Genomic DNA, 22,076 nt, shown 5'->3' on the forward strand with positions numbered 1-22,076 from the left:
AGATTGAAAACAGATATTGCCCTCTTGCAGGAAACCCACTTATCCGCTCCAGACTTTCATCGCATGAAGAAACTCTGGGTTGGCAAGGTCCTAGGCTCAGATGCCGTTAACCGTAAGGCGGGTGTTCTCCTGCTGATACATAAAAACCTCCCCTGCGAAATACTGTCCACACACTCAGATTCTCAGGGTAGGCTCCTCTCAGTGCATGCCCGCCTGGGAACCAAAGACCTAGTGATCACTAACGTCTACGCTCCCAATAACCCTGGCAAGTCCTTTTATAGCGTACTGACCTCCTGGCTCCTCCGCTTCACCCAAACCCCCCATTTAGTCGGCGGTGACTTCAACGACATCCTACACCACACAGACGACAGATCCCCTCCCCCACGACATAGGTTAAAAAGTGTTCCCTCTGCCACCTCCATTTTTGCCTCCACCATGGAGTCCCTACATCTTCGCGATCTGTGGCGCCTGTCTCACCCAGCAGACAGGGAATACACCTTTTACTCCCACCCCCATAACATGTTCTCGAGAATCGACTATTTTTGTCTGAAGCAGAAGTGCTTGACATAGCTATTTCTGACCATGCTCCGATCGTAATTAGACTTGACAACTTAGATCTCCCACCACACCCTAGACTATGGCGCTTCCCCTCCTATCTCCACAATAATCCTGACTTCCAACACTTTATGGCGGCATCCTGGCGTGAATACTCGGAAGCGAATTCCCCACACTCAGATTCCCCCAACCTTTTCTGGGATGCAGGTAAAGCGTTTCTCAGGGGCCGAATCATCTCCTATGCATCTTCCTTCAAAAGAAACGCCCTGTCCCATTATAAACGAGCCAGCGCGAGATTGCATCTAGCCCAAAGATCCCTCTCCACTAATGATTCCCCCAACAATAGAGCCGAATGGCAGGCAGCCAAGCAAGGCTTTGACACCTGGGCGGATACACTCGAACGCACTAAAAGATCTCAACTCGACGCAACGCTCCACAAATTTGGCAATAAGGCGGGTAAGCTCCTAGCGAGGCTGTGCAAGGGCACATTCCACCCGACGCACATCACCTCTCTTAAAGACACGAAGGGTGTCCTGCACTCCACCCCACAAGCAATTACCAAGGTGATGCTAAACTATTACACGGCCCTCTACGCTCCAGACCCTATAGATAACGTCTCTGCTCGTTCCTTCCTAGATAGTGTGCTCCTATCTAAAGTTACCCCTGATCAATTAGAAACCCTAAATGCCCCCATCTCACTTGCCGAAATTTCCTCCACGATCCGCAAACTAACCCCGTCCAAAGCTCCAGGCCCCGACGGATTCACCAGTGAATTCTATAAAACCCTCTCCTCCATCACAGAACCCACTCTCCATAAGGTATATAATGGCATCTGGTCCGGTGGTCCATATCTCCCCTCTGGGAACCAGGCCGTTATCAAACTCCTCTACAAAAAGGGGAAGGACCCCCTCGAACCAGGCTCGTATAGGCCGATCTTCCTCCTCAACCTGGATGTCAAGATACTGTCCAAAATAATAGCCACTAGACTAGCTGCTATCATTCCCTCCATAATTCACCCTGCCTAATCTGGCTTTGTGAAAGGCAGAACTGCCACCCTGAACATCCGTAAGGTTATGCTCGCCTTGGAACATGCTAAAAACAACCCTGATGGGGACTTTGCCATTATAACATTAGATGCGGAGAAAGCCTTCGACAATGTCAGTTTTGATTGGCTCTCTATGACTTTATCCGAAATTGGCTTCGCGGGGCACTTCTGTCACCTTATCAAAGCCATGTACTCTTCCCCTGCAGCTAAATTAGTTGCGGCTGGAGTTCTCTCAGATGAATTCCACCTGCACAAGGGCACTCGTCAGGGGTGCCCACTTTCCACGCTCCTTTTTAATATCGCCCTAGAACCCCTATCCAGATATTTATCCCACAAAGCCCCCCTTCACGGTATCCGCATAGGCCAACACGATCTGCGCACCTCCCTTTTTGCTGATGATGTGCTCATTTTCTCGTCGGACCCTGCCTCCGACATGCACACCATTAAAGAGGTCTTTGACGTCTTCAGATCCTGCTCAGGTCTTCGGATAAATTACAGTAAAAGCGAAATCCTCCCGATAGGTTCCCACCGCAAACCCCCCTGGACGCAACACTCTATCTTTACGACCGCTAGCTCCCACATCACCTACCTTGGTATTAAAATTGGAAAGTTGCCTTCCTCCCTTTACCACCTCAACTACCCCCCCCTGATCACGAAAATCTCTCAGGAAATGGTGAACTGGATGGATCTGCCTCTCTCGCTTCTGGGAAAATGCCACCTTCTAAAAATGGTTAGTTTTGCCAGGCTACTGTACCCACTCCAGACCATCCCTCTGCTCCTTCTTCACAAGGACATCAAGACTCTGGAATCAGCTTTTTCTTCCTTTCTGTGGCAGGGCAAACGCCCACGTATAGCCCTAAAAAAGTTGCATCTTCCCAGACACGAGGGGGGTATTAGCTTGCCTAATTTAAGATTGTATAATTTGTCATGTTTATTGCGAACTGGCCTGGACTGGATATCCCAATCCTCCAGATACTCCAACTACTCTATGGAAGCCGCCATGGTCTCCCCACTCTCGTTGACAGCTCTCCTCCACTGCAGGTGGAAATCGGTACCACCACTGCTTCAACACAATCTGCTACTCAGGGACACTGCCATAGCCTGGAGGGAAACCAGGAAGTGCCTTAAGCTCCCCCTTTTGTTTCCAGGCACCTCCTGATACAGGGGAACCCTACTTTCTCCCCTGGCCTACTCCACAAGCCATTCCACCTCTGGAAAGAGAAGGGCATCACCAGCTTTGCTACACTTTGTGACCTGGACTCTGGCCACCCTCTGTCTTTTGCTCTCCTAGCAGAAAGGTTTTCCCTTCCACCAGCCCATGCCTTCTATTATAGGCAATGTATCAGCTACTTGAAAGACATCTGCAGTGATGAACGCAAACGCTTCACCTTAACCTTCTTGGACCGACTGCTCAGGGACGATACCTACAAAATTTCGGACATCTACAAACCCTTGCTCCAGCGATACTCTTCCCCACTGACATCTTCATCTGTCGCCAACTGGAAGAAAGACTTTCCTGACCCGGATTTAGTAGAAAAAATTCTGCAAGGTCTCAACAAAGTCTACCGCCTAACTCCCAACGAACTTTGGAGAGAATCGCAACTGAAAATTGCCCATAGGGCATACCTTCCCTTCCTCCCATCTGCCACCGATCAGGACAGCACCAAGTGTCCCCACTGTCTCCACAACAGGCCCTCGCTGGCTCACCGCTTCTGGTCCTGCTCCTTTATTTCATCTTTCTGGGACCGGATACTCGCCTACATCTTCAACGTAACCCTATTGAAATTGCCAAAGGACCCTCTCCTCCTCATCTTTGGTTATTGGGACCCCCTCCTACTTCCGTGGTCTCCCACAAGAAGTTGCGTGCCTTCCACCTGCACGCCTTACAAACCGTCCCACAAAGACTGGGCTCTACTCTGCTTGCTACTGGCCAGGAAATCTATTCTAAAAAGCTGGACTTCATCTCTTCCCCCCTCTGTCGCTCAGACGCAGAAAGACCTCCTTTCACTCCTCTACAAGGACCGTTGTAACGCAAATTTTCGGGACGAAAAAGCGAAGTCTCGCTTCTATGCGCTATGGCTTCCCTTCATATCGACCACTCTCCCTCCGGTGGACATTATCAATTTGGACCACTTCACCTTCTTCTACTATGGCGCTCGCCAACCGTTCTGGGGGTCAGTTCCCCCCCCTCTACTGTCTAATTTGCACTCAACAGCCCACTACCCCCCGGGACTGCCCTATGGAACCTCCCACCCCTGGGACTAGGCACGAGAACCCCTGGCTCCTTGCCCTCTCCCCCTCCTTTCACCCCCTTTTGCCTCTTCATGTATGTGTCCCCCTCTCCCCCCCCCCCCCCTTTTTTCTCTCTTTTATTTTTCTTATTATTTCTCTTCTCTACAATTAATTGCTTTCCCTGACCCTATGTTAGGTTTCTTTACTTAATCTTGGGAAATGACATTTTCCTGGTTAACTATATATTGCTATCGCAACAAACTTTTGCCTCAGGATCCATCCAGTTACTGTCAGATTGATGCTCTGTTTTACTTGATTCATTACTTTCTATTTGGTTCTTCTATTTCAGGATGTGATATACGATTAATATGTCGCAGCCATAATCTGCTCTCATTTCTCTTTGCGCACCTCATCTGCGATGTTGGTCCTACTGTACTGTACTTATCTTTGTTGCACATGTGATATTATGTCTGCTTCATTTCTCAATAAATACTCTTTAAAAAAAAAAAAAAAAAATTTACATTATAGGTAGAAACAGGAAAAAAAAGTTTTTGGAATGAACTGTTGTATATTTAATGACTTGCTTACTGGGCACTTAAACCCCCCCCCTCCTGTCAAGACCAACTGACAATTGCGCAACTGACAACTGTACCCAAATGAAAATTTTTCCCACAAATAGAGCTTTCTTTTGGTGGTATTTGATCAACTCTGCAGTTTATATTTTTTGTTAAAAAAAAAATTTAAAAGACCAAATTTATTTAAAAAAATATTTTTTTTAGATTCTGTTGTAAAATTTTAAAACAGGTAATTTTCCTCCTTCATTGATGTATGCCGATGAGGCGGCACTGATGGGCCCCGATAGGTGGCAGTGATGGGCACTGATGGGTGGCAATAATGGTCACTGATCGATTACACTGATAAGCAGCACTGCTAGGTGGCACTGATTGGCACCACTGGTGGGCATTGATAGGTGGCCCTTGTGGGCATTGATAGGTGGCACTCATGGGCATTGATAGGTGGCACTGGTGGACACTGTGGGCACTGGCAGGTGGCAATGGCAGGTGGCACTGGCAGGGTGTAGTGGTGGGCACAATGAGGCATAATTGCCTCTTCCTCTTCAGGACCAATGTCCCTTGCAGATAAGCCGGTGATCGGCTTAATTGGCTCGATTACCAAGCTTTTGTTTACATCATGTGATCAGCTGTCATTGGCTGGCAGATGATCACATGGTAAGGGGCCAGATCTCAGTGACTCAGTGATCACAGTGCGTGAGTTACGCACACCCTGTAGGGCGCGCACAGAGAGCGTGCACAGAGGAGGCCGTCATATGACAGTCTCCCGGAAATTCAGGTCCGCACTTTGGCCATCATTCGGCTATAGTGTGGATGTCAACTGGTTAAAAGTTCTTCCCTGGTATATTTAATCCAAATATAAGAGCTGAAAAATGGACCTACGTACAAAAACAAAACAAAAAAAACAAGAAAGCAAACACTGGTGCAGCCATTTGTGGCACTTGTCAGGTATAGATTATATATGCCCATAAAACACTCTTGCATATATCAGACATTCTAATAGCACTTTGACTGATGGTACCTTGATTTATGCCTCAATCATTTTGGTGTGATAGATTTTAGAGTAATTGAAGATAATGGCAAGCATGTAAGTTTTTTCCGTGTAACCTTGGAATTAAAACTAGCCCTAGCATAAACCTTAAAGTTAAACCCAGGAATCATTAGCCACCCCCATTTGCCCTCTTTACCCATTTGGAAAACCCCACATAATTAATTAAAGAAAAAGAATACATATTCCAGGTATATTTATTTCTGTCCCATGATATTACAAGTTTTCGGAGTCCAGCATTGCATGTAACACCTGTGCATGTTAGCTGGAAAATAATTATTCAATTTCCCATGGGGAAAAATGAAACAGTCTAATACAGATAATACAGATAATACAGATTTCCATGAGTGGTATGTTTGTTATCTAGCACATTATATATAATTCAGTTGCCTCAAACAATGGATATGACCAGCATAAAGTTAAAGCCCAATTATAGCCAAAACATAATTGTCTCGGGTAGTCTAGTGAAAAAGTGAAAGCTTTATCCAATTTTTTTGCCTTTTTGTTTCCCTTTGGAGGTATTTTCCTTGCTTTCTGTCTCTTTGCGCCCGGTCCTCTACTAGAAAAGTCCTCCCCTGGATTCTCCAGTTTTCTTGGTCTCTCCAGGTGAGACAGGACAGGACCACCCCTGGATCAGTAGGCCCCAAGACTTTTCTGGGCCCACCCTCTCAGTTGCAGAACCTCAGGCCAGCCGGCCCCGAGGAGCAGGACCATGCACCACAGGCCCCAGGCCAGGAGGGCCATGAGGTCGGGATAGCGGACCCCAGAAAACGATCCACCAAAAATGGTGTCAGTACCCTAAATATCCTCTCCCAGAATGCACAGCAGCAAAAAAACTCCCACTGAGCTATTTCCAAGCCAGAGGTGGTATTCAATACATCCAGCCTGCTGCATTTCCACACTTACTGGCGGTGACAGCGACACCTACGGTCAAGTGGGAACTAGTGCAACCCAGCTGGACTGGCACAAATCCCAAGACTTTTAGGAAAAAATTAGACTGAGGCAATTGCAGCTTCAGAAAACTAAACTTGACAAATAATAGCATCTGTCCATTAGGAGCAGGGCGCTACATAAGTAAGGGTTAAACCATTTTTTGTACAGAGGTCACAGGAATATTGGATGTTGTAAATGTCCCCAATGGAGTTACAGAAAGCAATAAAAGTATGAGAAGTGTTCTACACATTCCCCACTAGATTTAACACAGTATTTTAAATTAACATTTTACATTCACATTGAGATATTAACAGAGTACAGCATACCCTGCCCCAATTCGCTTTTACACATGTAGCGCTGACCCCTGAAGGAGCTGCTGGTTTGATTGGGCTTACCGTTACCTTCTCCTTCTTGATATGTGTCTAGGGGTTCCTGTGGTAGATGGCCCAGTAAACTCAGAGACTGACGACAGATCCGCATAAAGGGATTTTTATTTGCAAAACTTAGACAATGACCAGTCTCTTAAAATAGGATCAGAGGGTTAGGAAGGAAGTTCAGGTACTCTTAGCCCCTGTACACACAGTCGGAGATTTCGACAACCAAATCCGTCGGATTTTGTCCGTTGGATTTTGTCCGAAACTGTTGCATACACACGGTCGGACTAAGTTGTCGAAAAATCCGATCATTCAGAACGTGATGACGTAATTTCGTTACGATGGGACTATGTTCAGGCTAGTAGCCAATAGCTTTGATGTAGGAATTTTAAATGAGCATGCGTGGCACTTGGTCCGATCAAAATTCTCTACACATGATCGGAGTATGTCTGATCGAAGAAGTTGGTCGGGAAATATTTCCAACATGTTGGAAAATTGGGTCCGACGGATATTGCGATGAAATCAGTCCGATGCATACCACACACAGTCGGATTATCCGACAACACGGTCCGATAGGACACATTCCGACAGATTCTCCGACCGTGTGTACAAGGGCTTAGTGTCAAAGTCCATAATGAAGAACTTGCTTACTTTGACTAAATCCAGAGAATAGCCATTCACAACTGGATGTTCACGCAAGTTGGAGAGTCCCTCTCTCACAAGGCCTAGCAGCCAATAAGGTGCTTTACTCAGGAATAAGGATGAGCCGAACACCTCCCTGTTCGGTTCGCACCAGAACCTGTGAACAGACCTAAACTTCGTGTGAACTTTAGAACCCTATTAAAGTCTATGGGACTCGAACGTTCACAATCTAAAGTGCTAATTTTAAAGGCTAATATGCAAGTTACTGTCCTAAAAAGTGTTTGGGGACCTGGGTCCTGCCCCAGACGACATGGATCAATGCAAAAAAAAAAGTTTTAAATACAGTTGTTTTTTCAGGAGCAGTGATTTTAATAATGATTAAAGTGAAACAATAAAAGTGTAATATTCCTTTACATTTCGTGAAGGGGCGCATGTTTCCCATGTTTAGAACTGTCCCTGCTCAAAGTGTCATTTCGCAAGGAAAAAAAGTCTTTTAAAATCACTTTCCATTGTCGGCTCCCGTAATACAGAGAACACTCAATGAGTGTTCTCTGTATTAGCCGACAATTCATTGATTGATAAAAAAAAAAAAAAAAGCATGGGGGTTCCCCTAAATTCAATTACCAGGCCCTTCAGGTCTGGTATGGATATTAAGGGGAACCCCGCATCAAATAAAAAAAATTGATGTGGAGTCCCCCTAAAAATCCATACCAGACCCTTTATCTGAGCATGCAACCTGGCAGGCCGCAGGAAAAGAGGGGGGGATGAGAGAGTGCCCCCCCTCCTGAACCGTACCAGGCCACATGCCCTCAACATTGGGAGGATGCTTTGGGGGTCGGTGACCCCTCAAAGCACCATGTCCCCATGTTGATGTGGAGAAGGGCCTCATCCCCACAACCCTGGCCAGTGGTTGTGGGGGTCTGCGGGCAGGGTGCTTATCAGAATCTGGAAGCCCCCTTTAACAAGGGGACCCCCAGATCCCACCCCCCCTGTTTGAAATGGTAATGGGTACAAAAGTACCCCTACCATTTCACAAAGAAAGTGTAAAAATGGTTAAATAAGACAAACACACTTTTTGAAAAATTCCTTTATTAAAAATAAAAAAAAGATTCCAGCGGTGGTAATCCACTCTTGCTATCCAGCGACGGATGATCATCTCTCGGGGGGCCAGCGTTAGCTGATCTGTTCCAGCGACGGGTGATTTTCAGTCCAGCGCTGTCCATGCATCCGTCTTCTGTCTCCACTGCGGGGACTCTGCATTCTCTGTATTACAGGAGCCGACAATGGAAAGTGATTTTAAAAGACTTTTTTTCCTTGCGAAATTACACTTTGTGCAGGGACAGTTCTAAGCTAGTGAAACATGCGCCCCTTCACAGGCATACTATAGACACCCCCCAGGTATGAAATTTAAAGGAATATTACACTTTTATTGTTTCACTTTAATCATTATTAAAATCACTGCTCCTGAAAAAACTGCCATTTTTAAAACTTTTTTTTTTGCATTGATCCATGTCCCCTGGGGCAGGACCCGGGTCCCCAAACACTTTTTAGGACAGTAACTTGCATATTAGCCTTTAAAATTAGCACTTTAGATTTCTCCCATAGACTTGTATAGGGTGTTCCGGCTTTTCGAATTTGCCACAAACAGCCCAAATTGTTCACTGTTCGCTGAACAGGCGAACAGGCAATGTTCGAGTCGAACATGAGTTTGACTCAAACTTGAAGCTCATCCCTACTCAGATGTTTTTGTAGAACATACAGTAATAGGTCTCTGCCACAGACGGTGTTGTAGACTTCAGAAAACTAACACTTATGGAACACTCGTGTGATACCTGGATCTTTCAGCCAGCTTGGCGATACCCACGAGACTGGATTCACTTAGGTACTTCAGCCCCTTCAGGCTCTTGCTAAGAAACCAATCCGTAAGTGGCCTTCTTCTGAAAAGTCCTCCTCTGGATAGCTATGAATTTACAGGGCCTCTTCAACTACCGGAGACGGCACCGGACCACCTCAGAATACTGCTTTAGTTTCCTTGCCTCAGGCTAGCCAGCCCCGAGACAATAAGTCGGGTGGATCTTCACCCCAAGCCATAGCCTTCCTGGGGGCTGGTCAGGAGGACCAGGACCATGGAATCAGAACATCCTTCTGGACCGGAACCCTGAATCATGTGACATCCGCATCTTAAGTACCTTCTCCCAGAAAGAACAGCAAGAGTGACACTTCCACTGGATGGGTTCCGAGAGTAAACTTAAAGCACCCACCTAGACAGTGGCTCTATGCCTGCCAGAACAGACAGTGCCCCTTGTGGCCAGGTTGAACATTCTATAGTCCAGTCAGGCTGATGCTGAGGTCCAAATTTAGAACAATTGTACCCAAACCAAACTGCAGTTCAGGTGCAACCTTAACTTTCAAAAAGCATAGCGCGTGCTCTTCAGGAGTCGGCGCTACATACATTTAATGGCCAAGATGTACTGTCTACGTTTTATCAGTTCTTAAATGATTACAATGTATATTTTATAAAAAACAAACAAAAAAAACAAACAAACAAACAAAAAATAAAAGCTCTATTCCAGTTAGAATATTCTTCCTGCGATTAGATAGATCATTGTGCTAAAGAAAAGAAAAAGTAAAAGGATAAAGATCAGCAAGTGTGTGCACAGGGTTAAGCTGTATAATTAAACCTTTAAAGTAAAGGACAAGGTGAAATAATTATTGGAGATTTGTACCAAGATGAAAAATGAATTCAAATCAATTGAAGATTAGGTGATTCACCTATGATATGCAGGGCTACATTATTAAAAATTGGCCCCATGCCCAGAATAGCTTGAAGAAGGAATTTGAGAACTTGTTGATTAAAGTAAGATCACCATGAGCACCTCAATAATGCAAGAAAAACATATGTCTGAGCTGTGCCATTCTATTGAAATATTAGAGACCACACTCATGCATTAATGTTTTGTGAACTCTGAGCAGTTAGAAAGTGGCTAAGGGCTAAATCTACTTTTGTAATTTGATATCAGTCAAGATTATCATAGTAGAGACTGACAGACAACGGAGGATGTTAAAATGTATTTATACAAATAAAAGGATATTTGAACTCATTACAGCATATTTTCATCTGTCAAGTATAGACCAGAATCCTTGTACAAACAGAAACTGTAGAATGCGTACCGTGCAATGTTTAAAAGCCATCTATCATCACAATACTGCATATTCATATTTATGTACAATTAAATGTAGCCCTGGGTAATGTGCAGTCTGCTTTGTGTACATTTGGATATTATTATATGGAGGCCTATTCTTATATAAAACTAGGGTTTTTTAAACTAGGCAATGGGGGGGGGGGGGGGGCAAGGGCCCAGAGGTAGAGATAGTCAGCACAGAACATATTCCAGAGGGTAGTATTGGGGGCATTAGTGGTAGGTTGACTAAAGCACATAAACCAAAGGTACAGTAACAAGTCCTAGTTGCAATCTTGGAACACCCAATAGGAGGATAGTATGCGACTGGTCTAAACTACGGGGCATGTTCACCAATGCCAGGATCCTGGCGGACAAGATGGTGAACTGGAGCTACTGTTGTACAAGAAGGATTTGGATTTTGGGGGAATTTCTAAGACCTAGTTCAACAGCTCTCATGATTGGCTGGCAACCATTCAAGGGTATACCCATTATCACAGGGATAGGGAGGGCTAAAAAAGGGGTTGGGGTATGCCTATATATCAATCAGTGAATGTGAGAGATGACATCACTAAGGGAGCTAGGGAGGAGGTGGAATCCTTATGAGTAGAGCTCCAAAGGGATGAAGCTAAGAAATAAATATTACTGGGAGTATGCTATAGGCCCCCTAACCTGAGGGAGGAGGGGGACATGGATGTCCTATCACAAGTTGGATTAGCAGCAAGGATTGGAAGTGTTATCATAATGGGGGATTTTAATTATCCAGACATAGAGTGGGCGGAGGGAATCACGCATTCGTCTAAGGTTCGCCAGTTCCTAAATGTCTTGCAGGACAATTTCACGGTTCAGATGGTAGACGCATCAACTAGAAATAAAGCGCTACTGGATCTACTGATTACCAACAATACAGACCTGATCACGGATGTGGAAATAAGGGGCATTTCAGGAAACAGCAATCACAGATCAATTGGCTTCAGTATAAATCACACAAATAGGAAACATAAGGGGAATACAAAGACACTGAATTTCAAAAGAGCCAACTTTCCTAAACTATGAACCTTGTTAGAAGGCATGAATTGGGATACAATCTTAGGAACAAAGAACACGGAGGAGAGATGGGTTTGCTTTAAGAGCATATTAAATAAGGGCATTAACCAATGCATCCGATTGGGTAATAAATTTAAAAGAGCGAACAAAATTCCTGCATGGCTGAACTCCAATGTAAAAATGCATATAAAAGCAAAGGAGAAGACCTTTCAAAAAATACAAGGTTGAGGGATAATCATCATTATTCAGACTATATAAACAATGCAACAAGAAATGTAAGGGTGCAATTAGGGTGGCTAAGATAGAACACGAAAGACACATAGCGAGGCAGAGCAAAAAAAAATCCCAATAAATTCTTTAAGTATGTAAACAGTAAAAAAGGAGGACAAACCATATTGCCCCCATAAAGAATGATGAAGGACATCTGGTTACAAAGGATGGGGAGATGGCGAATGCATTGAATTTATTCTTCTCCTCAGTCTTCACGAGGGAATCGGGGGGCTTCAGTAACTAAAATGACAGTGTTTATCCTTATGACACATCACAGGTAGCACCTCCACGGTTAACAGAGGACAGAATTAAAATTAGATTTGGGAAACTTAACATTAATAAATCAAGGGGACCAGATAGCTTTCATCCGAGGGTACTCAGGGAACTCAGTCAAGTAATTGCCAGACCATATTTACCCTCCCTGGCGGTTTTCCAGAGTGTGGCTCGGAGTTAAATTTCAGCACCATTAGCGGTAACCCCGAGCCGCACTCAAGATTGCATTGCAGGATCCTGGTGTGGTATACTTACCTTGTCCCCAGGATCCTGTTCTGTCCCCCCATGGTGTCCATGGGCTTTGTCCTCCTCCCGAAGCCTCTCTGTGGCAGGCTCTGTTCTCTGTGAGCGTCGTGAAGCACGGGGCGGAGCCTGGGGGCAAATTCAAAAAAGTTAAAAATCATAACACATACAGTACACGGTAATCTTACAGATTACATTAGATTAGATTGTCCCTAGTGCTTTGTCCAATGCCCTGCATGCAGTTTTATATGAAAAATACCTTTCTTTCTGCCTGGAAACTGGAGATTAGCAACCAAAAAGTGTCCCTTTATGTCAAAAGTGGTTTTAGACTAGCTAGAAAACAGCGATAGTAAATTAGAACACTTGCATAATTCAGCGGTAGTGAATTGTGGGGAACTTCATTTTATTATTATTATATTATTATTTTTTATAATTATTTATATTTATTTATTATATTATTATTCATGATTTTGTGTTTCAAACTTCATCATACTGAGGATATCTGCTAGACTCTTGTTTGGACAGATTTAAGTGTGTTATTGCTAAGAATTACAGGCCTACAATATAAAACGTCAAATTTCTATGCAAAATAATTGTACCACTTTGAGACGCAAGAATCTAGATAAAGGAAGGCCTGTAAATGTGGTGCATCTGGATTTTGCAAAAGCATTCGACACAGTTTGCCATAAATGTTTACTGTACAAAATAAGGTCCGTTGGCATGAACCATAGTGTGAGTACATGGATTGAAAACTGGCTACAAGGGCAAAATGTAAACCTGAATCACAACTGAACCAGTCAACAGCCATGCACCAGACCCAGGGCATGAAACAGCAGCAGCACATTTGTGAACCCAGCCTAAACAAAGGTTTCTCAAAATATGTATCTGCAGAGAATGAAGTAACAACATGTTAACCTATAGCTCCCATTTCATTAGTACATTTTTTTTAGAATATTGTGATGTATATGGTTAGCCATATTAGAGGACAATTTATTGCGTTTTATTGATAAATTACATTTTTGGTGGTTTTCTTATTCGGGATAATGTTTTATTCAAAGTAGATGCTGATCATGAAATCAATTGCACTCTACAATTGTATAGTTTACATTGTAATATAATTACATAGTTACATAGTAGGTAAGGTTGAAAAAAAACACAAGTCCATCAAGTCAAACCTATGTGTGTGTGATTATATGTCAGTATCACATAGTATATCCCTATATGTTGCTGTTGTTCAGGTGCTTATCTAATAGTTTTTTTAAACTATCGATGCTCCCCTCTGAGACTACCGCCTGTGGAAGGGAATTCCACATCCTTGCCGCTCTTACATTAAAGAACCCTCTACATAGTTTAAGGTTAACCGCTTTCAGACCGGATCATTTTGCTGGCTTAAGACCGGAGCACTTTTTTTGATTCGGCACTGCGTTGCTTTAACTGACAATTGCACAGTCGTGCGATGTGGCTCCCAATCAAAATTGATGTAATTTTAAATTTCGTACCTAGGGGAGTGCGCATGCGCGGGACTTCCGGAACATCATGCTAACTGGGAGCTCCGCACCGCTCCGGTCCTATAAGGCGCATAGTTTGAGCTAATCATAGCGGACCCAGTCAGTGAGACCCTCTTACGATCTCCGGATAACCTAGGGCACCTGCACGTATGTCGGGACCTCTTCCTAAAAGGGACGTTAACCGGCAACTGACCTTTGGCCTGGTCTCCCCTGAGCCTTCCAAGATGGCAGCCACAATTAATCCATGCAGAGAAACTGTTACTAATCCCAGCACAACGGACCCTCCGTTGAATGTTCCTCTTTCCGTCAGTACCATCCAGAACCTCTTCTCTTCCCCTGCCTCAACAGAATCACTGCTGGGCAGATTGCAGGCAGGCAACCCATACTCTCCCCTCATTAACACACCCAGCAGCATTCCTGATTCATTACAGGCCTCTCCCATACAACCTAATTATCCTCCTGAAATGACACAGCTTTTAAACAGCTTTTCTGACATGCTGGCAGCTGGACTTGCACAAAATGTGATACAGATCACCTCCTCAATCAAAGCAGACATTCAGAGCCTTGGGGCCAGAATGGATGCAATTGAGCAAGCAGTTGATGACTAAACTGCACGAATGAATCAGAATACCTCCATCCAGACAGGACCAACTTGAATCTGCTCACTCCAAAATAGAAGATTTGGAGAATAGAAGCAGACGTTACAACTTCCGTATCAGAGGCATTCCTGAATCTAATATAGATGTACATGACACCGTCAAAGCCTTAATTAAAGAACTCATCCCAGACATCCCAGATCATAGGCTGGAATTAGACAGAGCACACAGAGTTCTGCAACCTCCTCGCCAAGATGGCCTCCCTCGGGATATCGTGGTCAAGCCCCATTTCTATGGGGTCAAGGATGAGATTATGAAAAGATCTCGCAATAAAGATAACATCTCCCTGCATGGCAATAAAATTCAAATCTTCACGGACATCTCCCTTGCCACAATTCAGAAAAGGAGAACCCTCAGACCACTGCTTGACATCCTCTCCCAGAAGATAATCAAATACAGATGGGCTTTCCCCTTCCGTCTACAATTCCAATACAAAGAAAAATCACGAATTTCCAAAACGGCAAATGCTTACTTCTCCAGCTAGGGTTCATCACCAGGGAATTCAACCCTCACCAGATGGAGACCTGCCCAAGCTCGTCCAAGAGACCCCCACCGACTAGCCCACTTACCCCACTATGGATGAAACAACAATCGAAGAGACACTGATGCTCCGTGCCACCAAGATGAACACCTTGACCTGCACTCCCTTTAGGGTTTGATCCCAACCATCCGCCTCTGCCGGATTCCTTGATGGGGTTGAGATGACTCCTACACTCACCTAGTCCTTTGAAGACTTGCTGAACTTACCCGCCAACCAAATTAAGCTTTTATAACCCCCTTTTTTTTCTCTCAAGAACTAAGTTCTGAAAAGACTGGTACCCTTCCCTCTCCCCCAATATTCTTCCCTACCCTCCCCTTCCCACTCCCCTCCATCCTCCCCTTCCCATCGCATTCCCTCCCCCCTCCCTCCAAGGTATTGTTGCCTCTTTATGGTTTAAATGTTATTTCTCCAGCTTCAGTTGAGGAGATTGTGGTTTAATTGATTTGTTATATTGTATTGCTGGACCGACAAATGTTTATTGTCTCCAGGGGCCTCTCCTTGTTTATACTTAAGTGTGATGCCTTACGGCTGGAGCGGGACCACTAGCTGCTCCACCTGTTGTGATCTTGAGGGTTTTCTCCCTCATGGTGCCTTATTAGGGTTGCCCTCTAACCGATCCCTACATGCTATAGGGCTTTGGTGCAGGTCTTGGCCGCCCCAATCCTGCTGACAGACAGTCCAGGATACTATTTTGGACTTGTTCTCTCTCTACCTCCTTTTCTTCTTTCTTCCTCTCTGACCTTCCTCCTTTCCCTATGTTTTCCAGGTGCCTTCAAGGAGAGCTCACCGAATGACCTCTACTTGGTTTTGGGGCTTGCTTCATTTATTTCTGCTGGATATGCCTTTCCAGCTGGATCAGGTGAGAACTGCTTGCATCTATTCACACTTACACCCTCATGTCCATGGCTGACAAAATTCCCATCCACCCATCCCTCAAAATAGCTACCCATAATACTCAGGGCCTGAATTCCCCAATGAAAAGGCGCAAAGCCTTCCATAGTTACCACTCTAAAAAGCTAGACATCATGCTAATTCAAGAAACCCATTTCCCAAAAAGCTTTAACTCTACCTTCCTACACTGAAATTACCCCACCTTCTTCCTAGCTGATGCGGAGGACAAAAAATGGGGAGTAGCCATTCTCTTTTCCAAACACACCCCATTTACGCTTTCCCAGATTGTCAGGGACAGCGAAGGGAGATACCTTCTAGTCAAAGAACTTATAAATGGGACACTTTTCTCCTTCATATCGTACTATGCCCCAAATAAAGGCCAGGCCTCTTTTTTTCCTCTATGTTAACCTCTCTCTCTCCTCATCTAGAATATAAAGTGGTCATGGGAGGCGACTCTAACATCGCCTTTGACCATATGCTAGACAAATCGTCTCAAAACAAAATCCACCTAAAAAGACCTCCCAAACAGAGCCTCAACATTGCACGGCTCTTTCACTCAATGGGCATGATAGACTCTTGGAGGGAATTTCACCCAACAGCTAAGGACTACACCAATTTTCTGCACCTCACAGAACATACGCCCGCATTGACCACATCTTCTTGCACTCGTAGGATATTCAATTAGCATCTCAGGCCACCATAAGCGAAGTCCCCTGGTCAGATCAATCCCTAGTCTCTCTCAAAATCACAGGTTTCCTAAATCAAGCCAGTACCCCTCAGTGGCACCTTAAGGAGTCTCTCCTATCTAATCCTGTACATTGCACGATGCTTGAAAATGATTTAAAGGAATATTTCAACTTCAATGACACCCCGGACATATCTCCTTGTACTTTATGGGGCGCTCATAAGGCAGTCATGAGGGGTAAATTCATTCAACTATCCTCACGTCTTAAACACAAAAAATAAATAGACATACTCAACTTAGAGAAAGACTTTTTGTTCTATAAGCAAGTCCCATAAAAACAACCCCTCTACTACTTCGCTCGTGCGCCTAGATGCAGCTAGGATTGCCCAAAATATGGCCCTTACTTCCAATGCTGAACAGCACCTGAGATGGGTGAGCGGTAGATTCTACCTTAATTCAGATAAGTTTGGCCCCCATCTAGCAGCAAAACTCTCACCAAAATATAGAGCCCACGCCCTACCAAAAAGCAAATCCCTTTCTGGTTCCCTAACTCAAAATCCTAAACAAATCTTGGAAGCCTTCCATGCGTTCTACTCAAGCCTTTATTCTGGGCCTAATCCTGGCAGCACACAGTCAATCAACTCATTCCTAGATAACAACCCCCTCCCCAAAATCTCAGATTCCCATCGCTCAATCATGGAAGCCCCCTTTTCCAAAGAAGATGTTAGAGAAGTTATAAAGGAACTTAAAAAGGCTCTGCCCCCGGCCCTGATGGATTTTCTACACAGTACTACAAGACCTTCATGGAGGTCCTATCCCCTTATCTGGCCCATTTTTTTAATTCCTTGAGTGGAGACTCACCCATAGACTCTGCTTCCAATCTAGCATACATTTCTGTCATCCCCAAACCCAAACCTGGCAAAGACCAGAGCCAAGTGAGCAACTATAGACCCATTTCCTAATTAACAATGATTTAAAAATGACAAAAATCCTATCTAACAGACTAGGATCCTTTATAGGGTCCTATTTCCATAAAGATCAAGTGGGCTTCATCCCTGGGAGGCAGGGACCAGACCAGATAAGGAGGGCGGTTGATGTTATTTCCCTGCTTAAGTCTAAATGGGATGCCATCCCTTCACAGGAGGGCTTCCTCCTTTCCATTGATTTGCAAAAAGCCTTCGATACAGTTACCTGACCATACATATTTAGCATCTTGGAAATATGGGGCTTTGGTGCTCATTTTATAACTCTCCTCCGGGCCCTTTACTCCCAACTCAGGGCACAAGTCAGACTCCAAGGGTACCTCTCAGACCCCTTCCCCATCAGTAAAGTTACTAGACAGGGTTTTCCTCTATCTCCCCTCCTTTTTGCAATAGGGAACGAAACACTAACGATTGCCATTAGAAATCACCCAGACATCCATGGAGTCAAATGTGGCCACTCCATCCACAAATGCACCTTATTTGTGGATGACGTCCTTCTTTTCGTCACTTCACCCCTCATCTCTACACCCAATATCCTTCAACTCCTTCACAAATGTGGTCAAGTATCTGGACTACAGATTAACATGTCCAAATCGATCGCTCTAAATGTCTCCTCCCCTCAAGCCTTAGTTGACAGACTAAAGGATCATTTCCTTTTCTCCTGGAGCTCTACCTCCATCCCCTACTTTGGCATTCACCTTACCCCCAATATTGACCAGTTATTTAAACACAATTACCCCCCATGTTCAAGAGACTTAAAACTGACCTCGATCAATGGTCGCTTCACAAACTGTCATGGATAGGTAGGGGCAATGCAGTTAAAATTACCCTCCTTCCTAGGCTATTATACCTATTCCGCTCACTCCCCATTTTGGTCCCTAAATCCCACATACAGAACCTACAATCAGCAATTATCCGATTTATTTGCTGCAAATCTAATCATAGACTTCCCAAAAAACACTCTTCAGACCCCGACAGAAAGGTGGCTTAGGACTACCTAACCTTTGGGGGTACTACCAGGCAGCACAATTAAACCAAATATCAGCTATCTATTCTAGAGGACCTAAACCTGACTGGATAGAAATGGAAAGACAGGCTATTCCCAAGTTCACCATCGACTACCTCATCTGGTGCCCCTCTAAATCTAGGCCCCCGATAATGTCCCCTACCCTTTCTAACTCATTTGCTATATATATGTGATACTCTACACAAACTAAACAATATTACCTCCAGCTGGCATCCCCTAGATCACATCTTTAATAACCCTTCCTTCCCACCAGGGATGGATATCAAAGCATTTCAGTGGTGGCTAGATAAGGGCCTTTATAGAATAGGGCACTTCTTCAACTCAAATGGCCCCATCACACTGAGCCAATGCACCTCAAAACTGGATATGCCCTCCTCAGAGAGACTCTGTTTCCACCAAATAGCCCACTTTTTACATACACTCTCCTCCCAGGATTCATTTACCCTAGCTGTTACCCCTTATGAACATTGGTGCACCTTGGCCATAGACATGAGAGGAGGAATATCCCTGATTTATTCTGCTTTGTCTAAACCACTAGAGAAAACAAGGTATATGCAGAGCTGGGAACATGACCTCAATTTTGAGTGGGACTTATGCCGCGACTATCCGGCGGACTTAGTCTGGCGGACAAGCTGCCGGATAGTCCGGCAGACTTTCCGAATGAGCAGACCTGCCCACACACGACTGGACTTTTCCGGCAGACTAGGTACTTTTGAAATGAGCGGACTTGCCCACACAGGAAAGTCCGTTCATTTTGAACGCGGCACCAGGTAACCAGGACTAGCGAAAAAAGTCAATGTCACCGCCTTTGGCTGCCAGATTGACACGTCGCTAGCTCCATTACCTGGTATGAACTTAAAGGGGAAGCCCTATGCCAAAAAAACCAGCAAGGGGGTCCCCCCTAGGTCCATATAAAACCCTTATCAAGCACGCTACCCGGCCGGTCAGGAAAGGGGGTGGGGACGAGCGAGCGCCCCCCTCCTGAGCCGTACCAGGCTGCGTACCCTCAACATGGGGACAAGGTGCCCCCTCACCCCAAAGCACCTTGTCCCCATGTTGATGAGGACAAGGGCCTCTTCCTGACAACCCTGGCCGTTGGTTGTCGGGGTCTGCGGGCGGGGGGCTTATCGGAATCCAGGAGCCCCCTTTAATAAGGGGGCCCCCAGATACTGGCCCCCCACCCTATGTCAATGAGTATGGAGTACAATGTACCCCTACCCATTCACCTGTGAAAAAATGTAAATAAAAGACAATACACAAGGGTTTAAAATAATTTATTGCACAGCTCTGGGGGTCTTTTTCCGTCTTGGTAGGTCTTCTCGCCGCACTCCTCCGCTATCTTCTGCTAGCTCTTTTACTAGCGGAGGAGCCCGACTTTCTTTTTTGTCACCGCCGGGGGGTCTTCTTCCGACTTCGGGGGTCTTGTCCCCCTCTTCGGTTCTTCTTGCCGGGCCTCCGCTTTCTTCCTTTAGCTCTTTTACTAGCGGTGGCCTGGTCTTCTGTCTCCGCTGCCGCCTCTTCTTCCGACTTCGGGGTCTTGTCCCCCTCTTCGGTTCTTCTTGCCGGGCCTCCGCGCCTTCTTCCAGTTCTTTTACAAGCGGTGGCCCAGTCTTCTATCTATTTTTCAGCGTAGGGCTTCCCCTTTAAGTTCATACCAGGTGACGGGGCCAGCGACGTGTCAATCTCGCCGTCGTAGGCTAATAGTTTAATCACTATTTAGTCATGTTACATGGCATCAGAGGGGGTGGGGTCACCCATTTAAATCACTGTGTGACCCCACCCTCAGCTATGTAACAGCTGTCATTGTGAAGAGGCTTCGGTCAGTAGGAGTTGTTGCATTTTTTTTCTCAGGTCATCTGAGGCTGTGATTGAAGATGAATGGATATCGTGGGACAGTTTCACCGCAGAGACCACTTTTATTGGAAACCGGACCGCTCACTAAAGAAGAGTATACCGGGATTATGGTAGCTAGCTGCTGCCATAACAACGATATCCCTCTTCAAAATGCCAACATATATTGGCGTGAGCTGGTCCAGAAGTGGTTACAGGCATACAGGCATTACATCCGCAATCAGTTTTAAATGACACTCCCCAGGCACGATAGTTAAAGGAATATTACATTTTTATTGTTTCACGTTAAGCATAATTAAAATCACTGCTCCTGAAAAAAGGTCAGTTTTAAAAACTTTTTTTGGCATTGATACATATTCCCTGGGGCAGGACCCGGGTCCCCATACACTTTGTATGGCAAAAACCTGCATATAAGCCTTTAAAATTAGTACTTTTGGTTTTTCATTTTCGTGTCCCATAGACTTTAACGGTGTTCCTCGGCTTCCAAATTTGCCGCGAACACCACATAATGTTCGCTGTTCCCAAGGGTTAATCATTATTATTGTTGGTATCACATTTCTGTGCACTTATCAAAAATCTTTTGTAATACTTGCTGGAGAGGTTTCGGTGAACAAAACATGCAAATGCACCTTAGGTTTATTTTCACATTTATGGTTCTGCAACAACATACACTATATTACCAAAAGTATTGGGACTCCTGCCTTTACACACATGAATTTTAATGGCATCCCAGTCTTAGTTCGTAGGGTTTAATATTGAGTTCGCTCACCCTTTGCAGCTATAACAGCTTCAACTCTTCTAGGAAGGCTGTCCACAAGGTTTAGGAGTGTGTCTATAGGAATGGTGGTTAGTGACGCTGCCATGGGAGACAATGACTCCAGACACTGCCTTGCAGAATACTGGAGAAATTAGTCCTGAAATATGTGTGGATATTTCTAACATTGAGGAAAAATGCAAGCCACTGGTAAATGCAGATTTTGTTATCTTGGGGGGCAACAAATACATTGGTAGACCAGGGGTCAAATTGAAATGTTCGCTGATAACCCTGATAATTGTGATGACGTGTAATGGTATGACAGGCACAGAAGATGCAGGTGCAGTAGACGGAGGCCCCTTACAGGTCATGGAGGGAAATAACCCAAAGCTTAATAAGGTGTCAGTAAAAGGGTTTTCTTCCCCAAATAAACGAGCCCACATCTATTGCTAGTGTTTGCTGTATTGCTAGTGTTTAAAAGGGTGGCCTCAAGAAAAATAAGCAGATGGTGCTTTTGGAATCACTTCCGTAAAAAGTCACAGGGGTGTCTTTGTAGTACCCAAGTCAGTGTAGCAGGGGGGGACAGGGAAATTCACCTGATAAGACTGGGTTTGGCCCTTTTGGGTGAGAGCTGGCACAGAGATGCCAAGTGGAAGAGAATAGGTTGGTGTGTTGTGCCCCCTCTAGGGTTGAAACAGGAGGGGAGAATATTGTAGCAGGGTGGTACCCTGCCAAGGTCCAGGTCTAGTGAACAGCCAGTACACTAA

This window comes from Lithobates pipiens, unplaced genomic scaffold, assembly GCF_037356315.1.
Source record: "Lithobates pipiens isolate NorthernLeopardFrog02 unplaced genomic scaffold, aLitPip1_a1.2 Scaffold_8, whole genome shotgun sequence".
In the NCBI taxonomy this organism is placed as follows: Eukaryota; Metazoa; Chordata; class Amphibia; order Anura; family Ranidae; genus Lithobates; species Lithobates pipiens.